Consider the following 23299-nt stretch of genomic DNA (forward strand, 5'->3'; position numbering starts at 1 on the left):
TGTGATACAAGATAATACACAGCTTTTTTTTTTTTTTTTTTTTTTTTTTTTTTTAAGTGCTATCAGATGTCATTAGGGTTTAGCTGAATCTCTTAATGTGCTGCTGGAAAATGATTAGATCCAAGATGCATAAAAACAAAAGTAGGAAAGTACTCTGGAAGCTCTGCATGATTTTACTTCTCTCAGTTTTTATTATTCAACTGTCTTTGATCAAAAGACAGAAAGCTCAACAAGCATAAACTTTTATAGAAATCTCTACAGGGACATAAACTTCATATAGCATAAAGTTTTAAACACACATCTGTTTCGAGTATATGGAGAAAAGAAAGAAAACATTCAGGAACTTTTTTAATGGTTTGAGAAAATGAATCATTCTTCTGTCTCCCAGAACTAGTCAAACAGGATTTGCATAGGCTTTTGTCTGCATAGTTGATACACCGTGATGAAATAAATATCTAAATAAGAGTCTTTAAGAAGCAAGAGAAGAAAAATGGTGAAAAAGACTGTTAAGGAGTATGGTGTGTGACTTCAAACCTACCAAATACTAGCCTGAAATACTGTAAAACTTGACACCTCCCTTTGTTTTTAGTTTGACTTTAAGCCTTACGGTTTAAAGCTGCCACATACTAAGAACCTAGTATACAATGAAGCCACAAACAAAACTCTTTGCTTACTGAGGCTCTTGGTCAGCTCCTGAATCAAATCTTGTCAGCCAGTCTGTGACGGCGGACTCACTGCCCTTTGTTGCTGATGATACTAAATTGGCTAATGATACAGAGGTGATGTTCTTTGTCTTTGTTACAGACTTATTGCTGACTTTGGTGGCACTTTCAATTCTACCTTCAGCTATGATGATAACAGAAGTTAGCAGGTGATGGAGAACTTGTTTCAGTTAAGCCTTAACCATACAGACATCCATATCATCTGTATCTGCCTCTATATTTTAGCAAAGTAGAAATAACTAATTAAAATTAAATTATTGCTTATTAATATATTATTTATTATTTATTTAATTAAAATATTATTAAATATGAAAAATTAAATTTTAAGCACATTCTATCACCCTGTCTGGGTCTTCTTCAGCATTTTTGAGACATATTCATATCTGAAGTATTTCTTGTTGAATGCCATGATTCAAAAGACACTTAGTTTGAGCATGAAACTCTGAAGATCTTTTTTATTATTATTTTTATTTTTCCTGAGATATTAAGGCTCTCCAAGCCAATCAGGAACTGCTATACTCTTTTGGGCTGACTTGTTAATGATGAGTATCAGCTGAGTCAAAAGAGAGAAGAATAAACTTTGCATCTGAAGATTGCTAAAATATTTTCTCATTGTGAAGAATGATCTGAGTACTTGGATCCTCCATTTGGATCCTCCCAATATTAGGGGAAAAAAAGAAACTGAAGTTCCAGACACCTATAGTTTTATTTCTTCCACATTAAAACTAGTTATCCTAGTTATCATTATTTGCAAAGTAGATACAGGAGAAAGTGGAAAGCAAAGTGGCTGCTAAGAAAAAACACTGAAAAATCCATCAGTGGTAAGTAAATTATTATTGTACACTTATACATACAATTAATGTACAACATGCTGTGGAATGGAACCACTTCTGTTTCTGTTGGAGAATTTGCAAATCATCTAAGTTTATTCGTTTTGGTTTTACACTTGGACAAGACATTGGCTGACAACTTTTTAATTATGTTTATTTCATATAGTTCTAAGAATTATGAAATCTCTACATTCCTAACTAGTCAGAAAGCTCAAAAACTTTCTGCTCTACATATTTTATAAATCCTTTAGACACAGGATCTATGCTATGGAATTCTTGTTGTGCCTTGCAAAACACTGCATAGATATGGCATCTAGCCAGTACTGTAGTCATAATACATTGTCTGATGGAGAAAAATGCAATGATGTAAAACAAAGTCACTTACAAGGATCCAATCCACACAACCTTGACATGGACCTTTAAGTGAAAATCAGTGCAGAGCTATTTCTGAAGAGCTTGAATTTGTCCTTTTCCATATGCTGATGTCTCAAATGATTAGAGGAATTGTGAAGGAGAAAGGGAGAACAAAAACATAATCCAGATTTTTTGCTTTCATGACAATAGTATCGCTTATTTCTATATCTGCTGCTTGGGTGATGCTGTTTAGGAGAAAATTCTGTGCTGATACAGGCTTTTGATAATTACATATAATGCTGATGCTTATACAAGCCTCCCCCAACCTTGCTATTGAAAGTTTTTAAAATTCGTAAGTCCAATAAACATTTTTTTTTTCAGAATATTACAGCATTTTGTCTTTGCTGTTTTCAACAGAAAAGAAACTACAGATAAAAAAAAAATCATAAGAAGCTTGAGTTTGAACAAAGGTCATGAATCTCCCCTTAAATCATGCATGAAGAGGAGTTTAACACCAACTAATTTGTAAAATGTGGTGCATATGCTGACATATGCAATCAGTTTTGTAATATAGCATGCTTTCCATCATTTAGTATGCATACTTCACAGGTACATGGATACTTCAGAATGAACACAAGGGTTTATGTGTCCCCAGACAGCAGTAAGCAGTCATCAGATTGCTGAAAATGGCAAATGTTCCCAAGTTAATGCTGTAAGTATTTGGACTGATATTGCACATAGAAATTATACTGAGAAATACAAAGAAAACCTTTCATCCATTTCCAGAACATTTCATGCTTGGCATTACATGTCAATGAACATAAATTTAAAAGATTTATTAGTTTGCTTGCTGAAGTCGCTTGTAATGTTTTATTTGGGGAGGTGGGGGGGAAAGGGAGGAGAGAAGAATATGTAGCTAAAATGTCATGATGCTTAGAAAACATCTGTTCTACCAGATCATGACTAAAATATTTTATTTGTATTTTGCTATATTTTTATACCTTTCAATTACTCTTAATGAATGTTATAAGCTGCTAGTCAAGGATATGTAATATCTTGAAACTGAATCTTACTTCAGGAAGAGCTTCAATGGGTTGAACACTCACCAGGATAAGCTGAGCATAACTGAAGGGAATGATGGGTACAAATGGCCTTCTCTGAAAAGTTCCTACATGTCTTTTGTAATCTTTAATCTCAATGCATGTTTGAAACCAAAGTACTGTAAAGAAAGACCCTCATCTCTAAAAGTACTTCTCTCATTGACATCAAAGAGAATATGAGATGCAGATTCAATCTCTCTCTTTGTTATTCTTCTGTTTTAGTTAGCAAGTTGTTGTCTGCATTAGTTTTCACAAGCAGAATTGGTCTCTCCTTAAACTGATCCATGAGGTTTGAACCTTAGTCTCCCACATGAAATAAAATGGCCTCTAACCACTGGGCTAAATCTTCCCTACTCCTCTACCTTCATTTTCCCTCTTGTTCTAATGAATGCTTGTTTTTAAACAGAAAGAAGAATAACTCTTATAACAGTAATTTGGCAAAGAACTATGCAAGAACAGCTAGAGCTGCATTTGCAGGCAATTAGTTTTAGGATAATTCATTATTCCTGTTGCTTGAATTGCTTGAACTGGCAGCTTTGGGTAATAACATCTGAAACCTTCATGTTAAAGGGGAACTCTGATATTGCATCCATCTTTCCATGTTTCAGTTCTGCTACTGCATGGAATGAAATCTGCTTCTGAGGCCTGGAAGAAACTCCTACAGAAAATTCCCCAACATAATTAGACGGCCTTAGCCTTCCCCCAGATCAGTCACTCTCACAGTTGACCAGGATCAAAGAGGTGGCAGCAACTATTGGCAAGGAAGGAGACCCTGAGGTGGTGTTGTTGGGAGAGGGCAAAGGATGTCTTTCCCTGGTCTCTTATTATGAGAGACCTTTCATCACTAACAACTAAATTCTTTTGCATTCAGGAAAGAGGAGTGAAGATTTTTTGAGTAACTTCTTTTGTGAATTTAAATCAAGACTGGTAGGGAGGACTGTAAGCATAAAAGGATGATCCCCTTTTTGTCACCTAATTCTGCATATTTTTCTGAGAAAGGTTCAACAGTTGTTGTGTTAAAATAGAATTTCCTTCTCAGTAAGGTGTTTAGACAGTTCAGGTTTCAGTTCAGGGCAGGTTTTAGACACATCAATAGAGTTGTAAATTTTAAATGGAAAGCTGAATGTCTAACACTATTAATTCAATGAATTCATACTCAAAATTACTCTCCTCATAAGTACTTATTTCCTTTGATCCAGGTCAAAATAAACTCAATTACTTGCCTCTGTGACAGATTTCAATTTGTTGTTGTTGTTGTTGTTGTTGTTGTTGTTTCTTTCTGCTAGAATAGGAATGTGAAAGAAATAAAGTAACTTATTTTATCTGAAGTAATTTATTCATTCAATTAGAACTTCATCTTGGCCCCACTGAACTCACTGGGCTTTTTGCCATGGGTTTAGTAAGGTTAGAATCAGAATCATAACACACAGTTTCTTATTTGTTCCAGATAACCAATTAAAATATTGAGTATCTCAGGGTGAATGCTTCCTTCTCTTCTACCTCCCCCTTGATATTGTGTTATTGCTTTTTCTGTCCTTCATTAAGTTTTAATTAAGAGTTCCTTTGTTTATAGGTAAAGGGGAGTTATTTTATTTTTAAACTTTTCAGAATATGCTTCAGTATTGATGGTTCTCTAAAGACAGAAAAACACAATTATGAACATGACTTTTCTAGTGGAGACCTAATCTATGAAATGTGTTTGCCTGAGGATGAATGGGGAAAATAACGGGGATATAAGAGCAAGCATGCATTCTCTCTCCTCTTCTAATTAAAAAAAAATAATGCATTTGGTTAATAAAAATCCTGTTTATCATCAAGCCTTTCCAAAGGAAATAGAAGCCTATTTTATTTTCCATTGTGAAAACAAAAATAATATTACTGATACTCAACTTTATTTCTGAAGTCTTATTGCATTTTTATCCATTCATTCTTCTTTGTAAACCTGTGAGATCAGTGCTTATGATTTTACATCATTGTCAACTAAAAATATTGCCTTTTGATGCAATTTGTGGCAGTATTTTCTGTGGCTGACAATACAAGTGGAAAGCATGTGGTAACAAGGACTACGGATTCAGATAAGAGAATGAAGGAGGAGATGTGGACCAAGCAATGCTTCTGAAAACATATTCAAATGCTGGTATGCTCTGGAATGCTCTGGAATAAAAAAGACAGATATTTACCTGAGCAGTGGAGAGGAAAAAAAAAAAAAAAAAAAAGGTAAAAGAAAGGCAATGAGGGCAATGAGTTGGTATGATGTTCACTTTGATTTGTTTTAGTGACCATGTACTTGTTGGGTTGCTGTGTATGTACCAGTAGTATTGTATGGCTAATACATGAATCCATGTGTATTGCCCTCATTTCAGGTACATATATGAAAATCATAACTTTGATCTATGTGAAGATTTTACACTACAATTACTGACTTAGGCTTTGTTCAAGGCCAAAAAGATCAGTACTTGTCTCTCTTCTAAGTGCACACAACATATTGGAACATGCAAGATGACAGTTGAAGACTTTTGTAGGGCACTTGAAAATATTGAAAAAATGCATTTTACTTTCATTTAATAACTGAAGGGGAATATAAAAGATAGAGGAGAAAGTAAAACCCAATCTACTGATTTGCAAAAGTAACAAGGGATTTCTAATGGCATAAAATGTAGCTTCTTCTGCTTTAAAAAACCTGATTTATACAGTCTAAGGTTTTAGATGCATGATAGCAAGCCCTACTCCTCGTAAGAATGAAATTGTTGGTTATTTACAAGGTTTTCCAATGAAAAAACTGCCTGTGAATTCATTCCGGCCTTGTTTATTGATTTTTTTTTAGGTCTCTAGGGAATGTTACAAACTTACCAGAAATTTCTATTTCCGATGTACACCGAAAGACAGAACTGCTAATATATACATATTTAATATACAAGTGTATCTGCCTATTTTTTGATTTTAAAACAAGCTTAAACAGTACAACGTATGTCTTCATGACATAATTTTTCCTCTGATGAGGTTAAGTACCCTGTGTGCTTTAAGTTCCTTGCTGTAGGAAGTAGACAAGGAAGATTTTTTTTCAAAGCAGATTTGTACTGTGAAATCCTCTCTAGCAGTGCTGGACTAATACTTTGTCTGTCTGAAAGCCAATGGGGAGAGTTTTCTATACATTGTACATCTTGGACAACTTCCACTATTTGAATTTTGGATAGTGTCACTACGAGATTCTAAGAATTTAACATTTATTTAGTTAAATAAAATGGGAACTATAGATCAACACATTATTTATAATCTAATAACCCAGGCTAATTTTAGAAGCTGAGCTATATATGCCTCAGGCAAGCAATTGCTAAAACTTGCTTGAAAAGCCTTGATATCTGATAATCTTTCTGATGATAGCCACACTTTTAATCTGAAAAGTCATAAATGGATATTCTCAGATAATTTGAAAAACACATCAAAGCAAATTAATGGCTTTTGTTCAAATAGATGTGAAAAAAATCTTTGATCTATATTGGCTTCAGACAACAGCATGTAAAATGCACAAGCTTTTTTTTTTTTTTTTTTTTTTTTTTTTTTTTCCAACTAATCCAGGTGGTGGGAGGCTTTCAATTTTTCCATTAAATTTCCGACTATGGTTTGAATGAAATAGGATTGACTAGGCATTACTTTAAACAAGAATGAATGGAGGAAAAAAAAATAAAGGGAGCTTGTACTTCATTTGTTCAGTGAACTTTCAACTTGGGTTATCTTTTGTGTTAGTAAGTATTAGATTCTAAGCTGAAGTAGTGAATCTCATCATTCTCACAGAATGAATGAGGTAAGAAGGGACCTCTGGAAGTCATCCAGTCCACACCCCTGGCACCCCTGGCAACTTGGAGGAGGTTGCCCAGGACCATGTCCAAGTAGCTTTAGAAGATCACCAAGGAGAGAGAATCCATAACCTCTCTGGGCAACCTGTGCCAGTGGTCTATCACCTAGAGAAAGGCAAATTTTACTTTGCCAAAGAAGAAAAAAAAAAAAAATCACAAGATTTTTAAGTTTTACATACCTTTATTTTATAGCAAAATCAACATTTTTTTTTTTTTTTTTAATTCAACAAGAAAGAGAAATCCAGAACATCCAATTACATTCATAATTATAATATTCAAGTGTTTTGTTGTCTGACATGATTCATACTATGGATCCAAATATGATTTTTTCTTGTACTTCATAAAAGTTCTTGGATTAGCAAATTTGTGATTATATTTAAGCAAAATTAATATACTTTTCTTGAATAATCTGGAATTAATATACCTATCTGGTATATTTTGATGAAGAGATTTAAGACCTGATTTTTTTATATCTGAAATTAATTAGTATAAATATTATCAACAGGTTATTGAGTTGCATACAGTTAAATCTAAGTGGCTGAACAGTGTTGCAGAAATGCATCTCATAAAATAGTTGACGTAGAAATGTTTACCTACATTAATGCAAAGGCAAAATTTTTTTCCAGCTCAAAACTTAGCTTAAATTAATCTATTCCACTAGCTTAGTGGGAGGACCATTATGTCACTTTCTTTTTGTTTGTTTGTTTTGTTCTGTTTTGTTTTAAGAGATAAAATATATCTTTAGAAATATCTTTATTATATAGTGCACAACACTATATGGATTATATATATAATGGATTATATATATATATATATATTTGAGCCATTGTTGTCAATATGAATAAACAAGGTAAAATAAGTATTGTTAATGAAAATTTAATGAAAGGCTAACAATGGATAACACTGAGTTCTATATAAATTTTAAATAAGAAAAGCACAAAATATGTTTCAGATTTTATTTTATATAAAACTGATCATATATGTATTTGTATCTGATTTATTGACACTGTAGTAATTCCATTCATTTACTGTCAAAGCTTATACTAATATAACATTATTTCAAAATTTATATGAGCAAGTTCAAAGAACTTAGGGGCGTTACTGTTTGTAATGTCAATAACTTTCTGCCATTTTTCATTATGAACTGATTGTGCTTTGTTATGCAAACTGAGAAAACACTTTGAGAATCTTTGAACCAGGCCTTGTCTGTTATCTTAAAAAGAAATAAAACTAAAACACTTATATATTTAAATGTGCTATATATAACCTTTTAGCTTCTCCTGTATAGTCAGCCATTATGATGACCTCTCCAAAACCATTGTGTTGCATCTGTTTTTTGATCAAATTAGAGCCTACACTGTGTTTCTGAAGCATATATGTTCAGGACAATATATATTTCTTTAGCTTCACTTATTCTTGGTGTTTTCTCATTAGGATGCCTAAATATTTCTACTGAATCAGTGGGTTTGTCTATAACTAGGAAATGAAAATGCCCACAGTTAAAGTTTTCATATCACCCAAAAAAGACCGCAGCTTCATCTTTCAAATTTCAGTGGACAGCAGTCTAAAGTGAAATTGATGGAACCTTAGTTACTTCAGGCTACTGGACAGTCATCTTATTATTAATCCTGCATTAATGAAGAGATTGGACTTAGGGCATGATCCAGAGCCCATTGTAGTCAATGGGATTCTTTTTCCATTGACTTCAGCGGGGTTTGGATCAAGCCTTTACTTCCTAAAATGAATAGACTCCTAGCAAAACTCTGCTCTAAGCAAGTGGCATCCTTTCCTCAGACCTTAGAAGATCTTGAAGATATAATAGTTGTGACGTGATTAGCAAAATGGTTGTATGTATGGCTCACTGCTCATATTCAGAATATGAATCAGAATCACATTCAGAATACTTGATCTAGAAAGCAGAAATTTATGTTCATATAATAAACTTGTAAAATATGAGAAACAATGCAGATACATCATAACTAAGTATTTCTTAGTTCCCATGGGACAGGGGAGAATTTAAGTTTAAAATTCCCAGCACACTAGTATGTGAATATTTGACTTACAGATATAAAAATATTAAGTGATATCACTAGAGACTTGACTTTCTGTCAAAAGCACTGTAATGAAAACTAATAACACAATCACGAGTTGTATATTTTATGAGAAGTGACCATTTTCAAAATATCTATTTATATGAAAGGAATTTAGGCATGTTACAAACTGCAGGAAAATTTTTGAAGGAAAGATTTCTTTAAAAAAAAATATTTTTAGGGAGATAAAAAGGTCCTTTATTTATTTATTTATTTTCCTAAAGTGAAGAGAAAGTAGTAAAATTAAATTCTTCCCTACCTCTTGAACCCATGTACATTCAAATGGAAAAAAGAAACGAACAACAACAAAAAAATGTATCAAGTCATGTAAATGTGTGAAATCCTGAATGCCTGGGAGCACAGACTGAGCTAATGAATTTAGGGCTTTTAGCTTCTCGTTCTTGACATGATGTCTGATTAAGACATCTGCAGGACTGTCTCAGCATCTGATGTAGTTGCCCAAGATTTCTCTTATAGATTATGTGGGCACTTTTGTAGCAGAAATCTTATCATGCTCAAGAATTTATTTAAAGTAGATCTGATGAACTAAGTCCCTAAACCACATCTCTCTCTCCACTGATTATGAAAAGCATAAATATGACAACTCAAAAATACATGTCTACATTTGAGTACATGATTTGCTTCTGTTTCCCTCTCCAGTTGACATAAAAGAAGATCCTTAAAACTTTTTGACAAGGACCAACAAAAATCTCGTACTCAAGGCTAGAGGCTCAAAAGATGTGTGGTTTGACTTCCAGTATGGACTTCCAGAAGTCATTACAGTAACAGTGAGAAGGCTTGGACACTGCCAATCATAATTTCCATAGCTCTAAAACAAGTAATTTGCAAAGGCAAGAAGAGGGAGCTTGAAAGATTTCTGCCAGATGTGTCCCAGGTCCAGACACTCCTGATACTTTCTTCTTTTTCTCCTTCCACATAATGGTGCTCATGTCCTTCCATTTCTGGCCAAAAACTTGAAGTAATCACTTTCTGGTACTTTGGAGAAAAGTCAAAATTTGTCTCTTTTTAGCAGTGTTTGCTCTCCCTCTCCTAGGCATACAGATATGCATAGAGCGAAATAATATGCCTCTGAAACTCTTGTTCTATCTGGCACCTCTAAACAGAGTAACCTGTAATTTTTAGCTAGCATAATCTTCAATGAAACTAATCATTTCTGGTGAACAAATAGTAAAAGGTGTATTCTTGGCAATCTGAGGTGGTTCCATCATCTAAGATACTTCCATAAACCATGAATCCTCTGGCTGACCGCAATGGGACTTTACAGGAAATGGAGCTGTCTGAAAAATCTGTTTTGGAAAGTGAATGGTATAGTGGGACTCTTAAATAATTCTTGTATTTTCCCATTAGAAATGGAATGCATTAGTTTTATCATTAATTCACAGAAAGTTCACAGAAAACTTTATCATCAAATAATGCATTTTAATTGACATCACTAATATTTTACTTGCTAATTTGTTTTCTTATAAAAAGTTGTGTTTCATACCAGGTGACTCTTGTGACAGTTCCAATTTCTCTTGATTGATGTGAGCCTAATTGACCCTGTGTGTGCTGTTAACAGTGTTGTATAGGTCAAAAAGACTCTCTGAACACTGGAAAATTGCACCACTGAGTTTTGGAAAGTTATATCCTGTGGGACAGACTGGCATTACTGTAGATTATGACACAACCAAACTGTAAATCTATATACATAAATTGTAAATATATTCCTGAGGTTCACAGTGGATTACTGGATATTTGAAGGTTGCTCTTATATTATAGTTTTCTAATAAAAATTACACTTGTTCTTTTATTTTATATAGTCTCTTCACTTTGGTTTATCATTTTCTTATGTCTAATTCTTAGACTTCAAGCAAGAACACAAATTAAGTCTATTAATATTACGCCTGACATAATGAATCTCTTTTCATAACTTGCAAGAAAATGTTGTTGGTATTCCACACTATATTATTAAAACAACAACAAAACTAAACAAAATAAAACAACAACAGCAAAAACCACAACCTAGGATCACACTGCTGTAAGGTTTTGGAATATTATTCTTTTATTCTATGTAAATTACTTTTGTCATCTATATTGTTGAGTATTAGTTCAGCAAAACTGAGTTAAACTATGAAAGGTACAGACTACAAACCTTTCATCAGTATTGATAAGAAAAGTTACTCAAGGAAACCATTTGTACAAGTAAGAATGGGGATTTGAAGGACTAGCTGTATGAGTGATGTTATAAAAGAAGTACTGCATTTAATATTATGGATAATGACACATCTTCAGCTTGAGAAAGTTTACATATTTTTTACAAAATGTGATAATTTAAAAATTATAGGGATGTCAGTAAACTTCCTTTTTTGTTGTCTACCTAAAATAAAACACTTTCTCTTTCCCCTTCCCTTTCCATTTTCCTTTCCCCTGCCTATTTCCCATTTTTTCTTCTTTGTGATAACATACAAATATGAAATGCTAGAATTCACTCAAGTATGCCATTAATGGTTATATTACATATTGTTTCTACTCAGATAGGATGCTCTGAAGAAATTTTACATGTTGTCTCTAGAATATCAATTACAATATCTACATGTAGATCACCTAAAACTTGTCACAGTCTTATCTTTAAGAATCTTTTAAGAATTGTTAACTATGTAGCTGTCTTTAAAACCATCACTGTTTTGGATACATCAGGATATTGATGACAGGATACATCATCCTGCTAGTTTCTCACATCAGAGTATTGTTTGTGCATTAGCAGAGAATAGAGGTGCAATGGCTGAATATTAGAAAACCATTCTGAAGGGTAAGTTGGCAAAGAAAATTAACTGAAAATTAAGAGGAACTGAATGGCTATAGAGGTTTGTTATCTCATTGATTAAAGTTTACTTAGGAAAATAATCCAAACATATGCAGCAATATAATTCAACCTCTCATGTACAAAAGGAGAATGAATGTGTACTGATATGGAAATTAATTGTTTAAATAACCATTACACACAGGGGTATTGAATGAAGCAGAGTTGTTGGCAAACATGATTGATTTCTCTATATTGCCATGATTTAAATAAGACTATAAAACAATCCATTAATGTGAAGAGACTTTTCTTATGACTGCTAAAGCATCACAGTTGATTTTTTAAACAAGGCATAAAAGTTAGGAGAGAAACCAAATCAAGACCTCTTAACCTGAGAGCTTACATCACATGAGCAGAATAATTATTATGATTCAAAGTTGATAGTCTCAAATATATGTATGTAATTGTAAATTAGTTTCATTATTCCTAGCTGGTATATCCCAAAGTACTACTATGTAGAGAATCCTGAATATTGAGAGCCTGAAAGAAAACCTCAGTTACCATGCTCACTTAAATATGCAATGAAAAAATGCTGTTCTTAACTGAGCTGTGGAAATGTGATACACACAGACACACAGGCACACAGCTCCTGCCCACACACACAGATGATACTTTTACTATTCATTCTTTTGATGATTCAGATTCCGTACTTCCAATGTACTTTTTGAGAAGGGAGATGTACTTTTTGAGAAGGGAGGATGTACTTTTCTGAAGGGAGATCTTCCATGAACTACACAGACAGCAGAAAGAGATTTGATTTTGGTACATGTAAGAGTTAAATTTAGGAACAGTTAAACTACAGGTTCTGTAGTATATAGCCCTAGAAACACTTGTATGATGGTACAGGATCCAACATGGTCTGCAGATATATATCCAGCCTGGTAACCTGCATTGTTGGCTCTGTTAAACCTCTGTTAAACCTGGAGAGGACATCATGCAGCCTGGTTGATTGTGGATTGTCGGAATGGGAGTGACCCGGAGTAACGATGCAACCTCGGTGCGAGTATAATCTTTCTCCTTTATTGCAAGTTCTAACAAAGAATATATAGGCTACTAACTACAGCATGTACCGACGATAACTTATGATTGGTCTAGCTTCTCTGTACACGCGTCTCTAGCACTAATATGATTGGTACAATGGTGTTGTTCACGTGGAGTGATGCCGTCTCTCCTCCTACACATAGTTCCGCAGATTCTAGTTGTAACATCACTCATGGTTATCAGCTACATCTACCTACATCTCTTCCACGGTCTTTCAAAACCGGGGTTGCTCATTGTAATTAAGTCATGCCCCTTCTCACTTAACCATGACTCCTCAGTGGATCTATCATCACCTCTTTATTTTGATGCACAAAACCAGAAATCTATATTTTTCAAAGGTTTAATTGTGCATAAGAACTACATCCTTTAAGTCACTACAGTGGGTCTCTCTTATTACTCCTGTAATTATCTTAGTATCATAGTATGGTTTGGGTTGGAAGAGACCTTAAAGGTAGTTCCAACAGTTTCAACCCCTCTGTCTTGGTCAGGGACACCTTCCACTAGACCAGGTAGTGCAAAGCCCCTTCTAACCTGGCTTTGAACACTTCTATAACATCTCTATGCAACCTGTTCCAGTGCCTCACCACCCTCATAATAAAGAATTTCTTTCTAATGTTCCTCATTATTCCTAATTATTGAATAATTGAATTTTTCCTAATTATAGAAACTGTCAAAAATAAATATTTTAATGTTAATTTCTTCCACATGCTTAATAAATTATTATCACTAGTAAATTCTGGAACTGCTAGATATATATTGTTCCTGTCACAGACTGCCAGACGAAGCTGAAAATTGTTAATGTGATGCAAATAAGATGTTGAAGACGATGTGTTGCGAAGTAGACAACTACTGCAACTATGAATTTAAATTTATATAATTATTTGATATCAGTACCACTTAATCTCCCTGACTAGCAGTGAATTTGCATTTTTTTTTTTAATTATTATTATTTTCATAGAGAATATCTGACCTATTCACTAGGTATATTATTTTGGAAGCAAAGATGATGAAGGGTAGTTCAGGTTAAGACTAACAGACTAGAATATTTTTGCTTTAGTCTCTGCAAGCAGTAAAATCTTTAAATTGGACAGGGAAGAGAGATGTTTTTGATAAATTACTTTACTTCAAATCCACTTCTATATTCTGTGAATCTTCTATATACCATGAAAATACAGGACATAATTTTGTAAGTTTTGAGAGGTGAGCTATTAAACATTTTTTCCTTTAAGTCTCTCAAAATCTTACCAGATAATGAGGAGGTAAATGTTTCAACACAGCTCCTTCATTTTGTCAGGTTTTCACCTGTCAGTGCGTATGTGTTCATCTTAAATTCCATTTTTTTTCAGTTTATGTCACTGTTTCTTTCACACTTCTCACTTATATCTTTTCCAGGAGTGACCCAGAGAAAAAAATACCAAAATGGATCAGATGTTGCATATTAATTGTCACAGCTCTAACATAAAAGCATAGATCCCTTTAGCCTGTGGATATATTGAAAGTATATTCTTTCATGATACCAGATGGTTTCTAATTACCAAGGCAGTTGCCTGAGAGTGTTTTTAGTCACTGACAAACAACTCACAGCCATTTGCATTTAAATGTCTCAGATGTGTTTAATAGCTTCACAATACAGTGTCAGTAGGGATGTAATTCTATACTTCAGTTCTATATAGCAGGTACACATTTCAGCGTACCTCACTGCTACCACACTGCAGCAAAAAAAAAAAAAAAAAAAAAAAAAGTGAACATTTCTGATTGAGGTAAATATCTGTGGCTCTAGTGTGATAAGTAGTTACCTGCTCCTTTAGTCTTCAGAACAGCTTCCCAGTCCAATAAGCAAACCTTTATTTTAACACCAAACATTCTCCTGACAACCTCTTATACCTTTCATTACAACTTTCTCAGGGCTAATATGGTTTTCCCTAACTAAGTGAATGACTTACAAGTACTACAGGTACTGTGCTGATAAAAAATCTTCCTCTTACTTTGAAACAGAGGAAAAAAAATCCCCATTTGTTTATGCAAAGCTTTCGTCATAGCATTACCAACACAGATTGATTATTGCATTTCTTCTACCAACTGACTGAACTTTTGTTCAAAAATGATTTATCTTTGGTATAGGTTAACTTCATAGAATAGATTATACAAAACTGAACTTTGCTTCAAAGGCAACAACTTCACTGTGTTGCTTGCAAATTCTCTGTTGACAAAAAAAAAAAATAATAAAAAAAATGTTTGGAGAATGTATGTAATAAAAAAATATGGATATTTAAAAGTTTAAGTAACCTGACACACAGAAATCACATTGGTATTATTTCAAACATGCTTCTGAATTTGACTAATCTAAGACCACAAATTCAGAGATAATTGTTTCTGATTTGTGAAAATGAAGTTAGCAGGGTGTCTATTAAATGAATGTGATTCTGTCTTCATTGTATATGTTAAAAGGAAATCTGCATTATTTTTCTATATACAGAAGTTTCATTTGTTTGCAAATTTACCATAAGATTTTAAAAAGTATTTATTCTTATTATTATAATTCATAAAGATGAGAAAAATACCAACTCCTGATTGCTCCATCATATCAGCTAATGGCATTAATTTACTTCTGTGAGCTCTTTCTTTTGATTTTCTGTTTCACTGACTACTCCATGCATCTATTTATATTGCTATAGCAGATTTACTTATGGTTGCTGTTGAAAAATTGCAATGTCAGCAAAATGCATGGTCACTGTCTTGAACCTCTACGAAAGCCCAGGTCAGGACAGGATTGTTATAATGAGCAAATGAGCATGCATCATATACTGGATTGGGAAAATCAGCTGCTAGATTTTCCAGCACCTGCATCTTTAAAATAAACCCGTACGTTGCTGAGGCACATGATTATTGTATAATTGGAGACAGTAGTACTACAGCTACCAGTTCACATGGTAAGGCTGAAGGCTTGATACATCTGTGAGCAGTGGGATTTTTTGTTCTCTAACTTCAGAATGGCTCTGGAATGAACTATTGGTCTTTTCTATCATTTATCTATATCTTGTTTTGCTGAGTTACCCCTGCAGTCAGTGGAAAGCCATAGGTTTCTCTGAAGAGTGAATCATTCCATCCAAAGGCAAGTGTGAAGAAGTGTGTGGAGGATGATTCACCTGAATTATTTCCATCCATCCACTTTGAGGGGAATGAAAGACATGAGTGATATTGGCAAGTCAAAGATTCAGATCTCTAATGACTCTTGTAAATGGTCTCTTCAAAATATCTTACTGAAAAATCTGACATGAATAAATATATATATATATATAAATAAGTTTAAAATGTGACCTGTAATCACAGAATCACAGAATGGTTGAGGTTAGAAGGAACCTCTGGTGGTCATGTGGTCCAACCCCCTTTCTCAAACAGGGACACCCGGAGCAGCTGCCTAGGATCACGTCTAGGTAGCTTTTGAAGATCTCCAAGGAGGAATACTCCTCAACCTCTCTGAACAATCTATGCCAGTGCTCTCTCACTCTCACTGTAAAGAGGTTTTTTACTGATATATAGATGGACCTTCTGTGTTTCAGTCTGTGCCCCTTGCTTCTTATCCTGGCACTGGGCACCACTGAAAAGAGCCTGGCTCCATCTTCTTTAAACCCTCCCTTCAGGTATTTATACACATTTGTTTATAAATGATCCCCCCCGAGCCTCCTCTTCTCCAAGCTGAACAGTTCCAGCTCTTTTAGCTTCTCCTCATAGGAGAGGTGCTCTGGTCCCTTGATCATCTTGGTGGCCCACCACTGGACCCTTTCCAGTGTATCCACGTCTCTCTTAAATGTCAAATTATGAACAACAGTCTTTACGATAAGTGGGAAAGAAGGATGAAAACAGTTTTCCATGTCTGGAAAACTGAAACCTTTCCTATGTCTCCTTCATAAGGTGTAGACTGTTCTTCCTTCCAGTAGCACTTCTAAAATTAGCTTTCTAAATAGGGACAGTCAAGGGTAAAACTCCATTGATATCTGCCAGCCAAACTAGGTAGATATATGCTCTATATTGCTGTAGTGATGTAAAAGCAGGCATCACCCCTCCCTGTTGTCTAGGAAGAGAACTGATCTAAGAATCTACATAAAATCTTTGTTTACCCAATGTGTTGGTATCACTTGCTTAATTCTAATGAAAACCTATTTTTGAAATTGATGATGTGATGGCTCCTTTGAGGACCTATAATTCTGCAATGATGCTGTGAAAATATGAAAATACTGGAAATTGATCCTAACTTGAATAAATAACATCAAAATCTAAAAAGGCTACATTAGTTTCTGGTGCTGTCACAGTTGCAATGTCACCTGTCCAGGAAAAGGAGAAGGCACTCTGGTAGGTACTACATATGATGTGCTGGTCAATTAAAGAAAAAGAAGGAAACTGTAGAGCCAAAATCCAGGTCCCACATTAGGAAATATCTGTCCAGCAGCATAAATTTAGTATATGCTTTTCATCTGATTGGACTATTAGCAGGGCTGAGTGCTTAGAAGGTATTCAGAGAAGCCCAGAAGCTCATCTCTTCAGAACTAGCATCAAGAATAGCATTTGCTGGGTTTGTTCTGACAATGCACCAGAATGAAATAATTCTTTACATATATTAGACTTGCTTCCTGTTGATGGTAATGGAAATATTTTGTAAAAATATGTAGCACATCTGCTCATATATTTTTAGGCCAGCTAACAACTATTAGTTGCTTCTAGACTAATGGCCATATCAGATCAAATGAGAACAGAAGTCCTAAGAGAGACTGAGAACAGGAGTCCTAAGAGAGACTGAGAAAAGGAGTCCTAAGACAACACCACAGTTAGACATAGAATCATAGAATCATTAAGGTTGGAAAAGGCCTTCAAGATCATCTGGTCCAACCATCACCCTACCACCAATATCACCCACTAAACCAAAGTCCCTAAGCACCAGGCCTAACCTTTCCTTGAACACCCTCAGAAATGGAACACCACTTCCCTGGGCAACCCATTCCAATGGCTGACTACTCTTTCTGAGGTTGCTTCAAATTTTAACAGCTGTGAAGCATTTCTAGGGAAAACAAACAAATAAACAAACAACAACAACAACAACAAAAACACTTTTCCCCTAAAATCTTCACCAAAACTAGTTCTTGAAATCCTCAGGACTAAGTTGTGTAGACAAGAACAGAAAATTTGTCTCCACTCCAGCCCCCAGCCTGAGCCATTATTTTAAAATTCACAAATTTTGAGGAATTAGAGAGTTAACTGGTCAGGAACAACAATATACTAAATGTTAAATTAGTAAAGAAATGGTTGTTATCTCAACTGTGATGACAAGCTTTATTAATAACAGACAGAATGAAAGCTAAGGCTAATATCTTACCCATTATGGTCTTCAGAAGCCCACTTTTTATACCTTTATATAAATTCATCTCAAACAAACCGAACCAAACCAAACCGAAACACAGAATATTAGTGTAGATTGTTATGGAACCAATATAATACACACCAAACATAATATATTTAATATTTTTGATAAAAAGTATGTGAAAAGACATAGATTTGTAGATCTCTAAGAGAGTTTTAGGGAATATTTTGCCTCTGACCCACAGCAGAAAATGTGACATTCTGAAAATCCTGGTAAACTAACCATGTAGATATCTGATTGACTTGCATTTTAGAAACAGTATAAAAGGAATCTTCAGCACAAATTGGCATTGATTTAAGTGAAATCAAGTATTGGACAGGAGTACATGCAGTGTTTCTGAATATGACTGTTGAAGAAGAAGCAAAATCACTATAAATATTCTCAAACTGGACTAAACTTAAAATGTTTGAATAAGTTTTTGGCTGGGCTCATTTTTTACTCAGTATGCACAGAAGGGATCAGAATCAGGATTTTTTTTGCCAGTAGTTCAGATTACTTGAAGAAAGATAGCAAAATTTTGTGATACTCTGGACAAAGTGGCATAAACAGAGAGGGAAGACCTATGACTGACGTGAAAAAAAAAAAAAAAAAAGCCCTTGGTACCAGACTGCAGCCATGATTGAAGCCACTAATCACTGGGGCTGTGACCCCATCACCTAGGCCAGAGCACTGCACAGTTTTGAGTAGTGAGCTTGGATCTAGAGGAATCTACCACTCTGATCTTTTCTTCAACTGCTTTTATGCCCAGCCCCTACCTTTTGAGGCAGAGCTGTTCTGATTTTATAATCTCCATTGCCATTTTCTTCTTAGAAAGAGGCAGGGGTAAGTTGTGAGAGCAACCAAGGAACTTTGGGTTATATGGATACATAAACTATTTAGAAAAAGTTACTGGATGGCAAGTTTTCTGCCATGTCTGCTGTTTAGAAATAAGATATATATTTTTTCTAATGTATTTGCCTGCTGTGCCATTCTTCTACATTTATTTGCAAATAAAATGTCTGTCCTTCTTTAATCCCTCAATATCAAGCATTCTGGTGTATATAAAAAAAAGAAAACTGCATTTACCAGAAGCATTTTTCTATTTTAAATCAAGACAGTGGAACAGTGTTGTCAGCTAAATCTATTCATTTCATTTTTATTATGTCAGTCTACTCGAACCTTTTTTTTTTTTTTTCATTGTCATTTTTCCTATTCATCAGTCAGTGCCTTCAGAATTTTGGCAATTTATGCTAACCAGTGGAAAAATATCGATTTTTTTTTCTATAATTAAGAAGGAACTGTGTATCTATATGAAGTATAAAATGGTGTGGATGGTACATAAATTAACCATCAAACAGACCACATCCTGATCCATTTATTCATTCAAGTACTGTTTACTTCTGGACTTGTTTTGAATTAGAAGCAATTGACTGTCTTACATAATTAAAGGAATAAATCTTTTTGCTTTATAGCATTTTTCACTAAATCCAAAGCCTCTTTCAAAGCTAAAGGATTATTTCACTCTCTTTAAGGAGGTAGTTCCCAACAGAATTTAATATGCATGTGTATATATACATATTTAAGCTAGCATAGTTGCAGAATATCTCTGTTGCCTTTTTCATAGTTATTGCATTAGTGAGATAAATGTCTTGGTACAGCAATGTGATCTTGAAAACAGATCAAGAAAAGCCTGTGCATACCTGATAATTGTGAATACATGAAAAGTCCTCTGAGAATGATATTTAAAATTTTGTTGAACACAATGAACACATCAAAATGACTACTCCTCATTCACTTGCCCACATGAAATTGTATTTGTGCAAAACTGGAATTTAAAAATCATCCCTGATTATCAACTGCATAAATGGCATTAGATCTGAAACATAATGTGTGAGCTTTTTATCATCTAAATCAGTAATTCCTGAAAGATATCCACTTAAATGACTTCAGTAAATAGAGAACCCAAGTAATATAAATAGAAATCTGGGCAGATTGGTTTCCTTTAAGATTATTTTATTTGTTTTCTTTTTAATATGGTGTTGTCATGCTACAGTAATCAAAAACAGCAAGGAGTTTTGAAGCTATTGTCTCCAAGACTGCCTGTCCATGGATAAGGAAACAAAGAATGCATTGCAGAGTTACATTACTAAAAATCATTCTGTTATTTATCTTGTTATATCTTTCACTAAGGATTTGAAGTTAGTCCTTGCCATCTGAAAAGAAACAATTTTATTAGAGGCAGAACTGCTGAGGACTTTACAGAGATCCCTGAAATTCTTTTAAGGAAAGGTTAATTTGATCAATACTTTGGGATCTCTATGAAAATAAGGCAAAGCTGGGCAAATCACACCTGAAATAGGCATTACTGGAGTTTCAAAAAAAGTTCTCCTGAGATATAGCTCTTTTTATGTGTAAGTTTACAGTTTAGATTCAGCAGGCCTGGGTGCAAGGCATATATGATGGGTCAAATTAGATCATCTTACGTGCATTCACATCACTTATCATAAACTTCCTAATACCCTACCCCTAGATGAACAAAATCAAATGCTGCATGTGCATCTACTACTATCATCATTGACCCAATTTGTAACCCATACTTTCAATCAAGTTTTAAAATAATCAACAGATAATCCAAGGCAAATATAAAAGGAATCAAAGGGAACAGGCTGGACTAGACATGTGCTCAAATTCTGTGAGATGATCTCATAAATTGCTTCCAAAGATTTTGATAGTAATTTTGATCTAAACTGACTTCAACATTTAGTTTACATCTATTACTGACCAATGTTCAGTGTAGGTACTAAGAAATAACTTGGCTGGAACCTGATATAGCTCTAGTTAACACTAGAATAATTCATCATGGGTAAGAAATGCAACAGACACTAATTAAAGCCTGTGAGAGAATTACTGAGCATAAAACTAAATGGATCAAGAAAACCATCAAAATTTCCTCATCCAAAATGCAAAACATTTGTTGACATTATTAAAAAGATTTCAGCAATTTGTTCTCTATCAAGAATCACATTTGTCTGTTTATTTAGAGTCTTCAGGATGGGGAATAAAATTTCACAGAAAACAAAATGAAACAATGAAAGACTAGCTATCAGTAAAGAAACTTGGTAATTATTAATGGCAATGGGCTAATTAAACTTCCTAAATCATAGTCTTGATCACCCAAAGATGAAAAATATATATTAAACAAAGGGTGCATAATGTTAAATTTTAATATAAGAGATAAGAAATGCAGATCCACTTTGTAATTCAGTATTGAGCTTGTCAAAGGCAGGTGTAATATAGATTGGCTGTGCTTTTATTCATGTGCCATATCTCAGTATATGAGCACTTATAGGACCAAGGCCTATGTTATAACTAATCTCACTGCAGCATTATGAGATGCTACCTAGAGTATAGCATCCAGGTCTGGGGACTCCAACATAAGAAGGATATGCATCTGTTTGAGTCTAGAGGAGGGCAAGAGGATGTTCAAAGGGCTGGAGCCTATGATAAGGTGGCCTAAGCTACCTCTCCTAAGATGACAGGCTGAGAAATAAAGTTATTCAGCCTAGAGAAGAGAAGACTCCATGGAGATCTTATAACTCCCTTCTAGTATCTAAGGGGTGTCTACAAGAAATCTGGAGAGGTGATCTTTGTCAGGGAGTGTAGTTATAGGACAAGGGGTAATGGCTTCAAAGCACAGGAACAGGTTGCCCAGAGGAGCTGTGTATGCCCCGTCCCTGGAAGTGTTTATGGCTAGGTTGGATGGGGCTTTAAGCAACCTGATATAGTGGAAGGTGTCCCTGTGGCATGGGTGTTGGAATTAGAAATCATTAAGGTCCTTACCAACCCAAAACATTCTATGATTCTATGGTTCTATGATCAAAATGAAGAATTGCTATTTGAATTTTTATAGACATCTCTGTCCAGAAATTTGTCCCAAGAGTCTCTTCTAGATGTATATACTCATGATTACATTTTCAAACCACCTGTGAGAAGTGTGACAATTCTCTATAAGGCATAATTATTTCCCTTAAATTGGACATTTTTAATTGAATGGATCTGTCACCCTATATATGCTTTAGATAGGAAATGCCTCTCCCATCATCTTGTGGGTTGGTAAAATAAGCCTGCATTTGTCTTGCACAGTTTGTTAAAATTCTGGTGTTGCCTTATCTTTTCAGAACAGCTGGTTGGTAAAAGTTGCATATTGAATTGCTTGAGCTCATTCATATTTCAAAGCATGTTTATATCTGTCAGTGAACAGTTTTATAACATCCCTCATATTTTACACCAATAGTATTAACTACAACTCATTTTGTTTGTTTATTATTAAAAGTAACAGATGGAACACTAAACTGTTTTTTCTTCAACATAAAGCACTCACTCAGTTGACATTAAAATGTGGTTCTGTTCAGAAAAGTGGTTTTCATAAAAGCATATTTTGTGGATTCCACATTTATTACTTGTCAATAGTTACCAGATGAAATCATATATTTTTTTACAAGTTAGAAATTGGCTTTTCTAGCTCTGTGCAAGTTTGTGTGGTTTGTGAAAATAAAGCTGTCTTTAATTGTACTAGAATCAACAGAGGAATAGACTTTGCAATGAGGACTTAGGGGCCAATTACCTTCGTGTCATTTGAGTCAGGTAAAGATTCTAGTTCAGTACTCAGATCTGTACTAAGCCTACTAAATGTAGGGGACCAAAATATAATTATGCAAGACAGAATGTCACCAACCCTTCTTTCAGAAACCAGCCAGCAAAACACCGGGAGTTTTTCTGTCAGCATTGTAGAGTCCACATCAACACACAGTTAGATTTGCTTTCATAGTCTGATGCCCCTCATAACGTACCACGGGCTGCTGGTGTTTGCTTAGCAAGTGTCTAATATTTATGCAGCTCATGTGTCTTTGGCTAATTGGGCAGTTGAGGTTTCCCTACTGCCCAGATAATAAAAATTATTATGGAAAATTCTGGTGTCTGTTTGCTGCCTGAGTGAGGGCTACTTTTTAAAGTTTCTCATTTAGTTGTGTAGCTTTAATGAAGCTCTTGATGTAAC

The 23299-nt window shown here is 34.5% G+C and overlaps 1 long non-coding RNA gene across 1 annotated transcript; it reads left to right on the top strand.

Moving 5' to 3' along the window:
* Positions 1–29: 29 nt before the first annotated feature.
* LOC118162767 lies at positions 30–21417 on the top strand. Its single transcript, XR_004748615.1, has 4 exons — positions 30–2618; positions 5370–7555; positions 16716–16723; positions 21408–21417. It is a non-coding gene; the product is annotated as an uncharacterized LOC118162767 (long non-coding RNA).
* The last annotated feature ends 1882 nt before the right edge of the window (positions 21418–23299 follow it).

Source organism: Oxyura jamaicensis, chromosome 2, assembly GCF_011077185.1.
Source record: "Oxyura jamaicensis isolate SHBP4307 breed ruddy duck chromosome 2, BPBGC_Ojam_1.0, whole genome shotgun sequence".
NCBI classification, from domain to species: Eukaryota; Metazoa; Chordata; class Aves; order Anseriformes; family Anatidae; genus Oxyura; species Oxyura jamaicensis.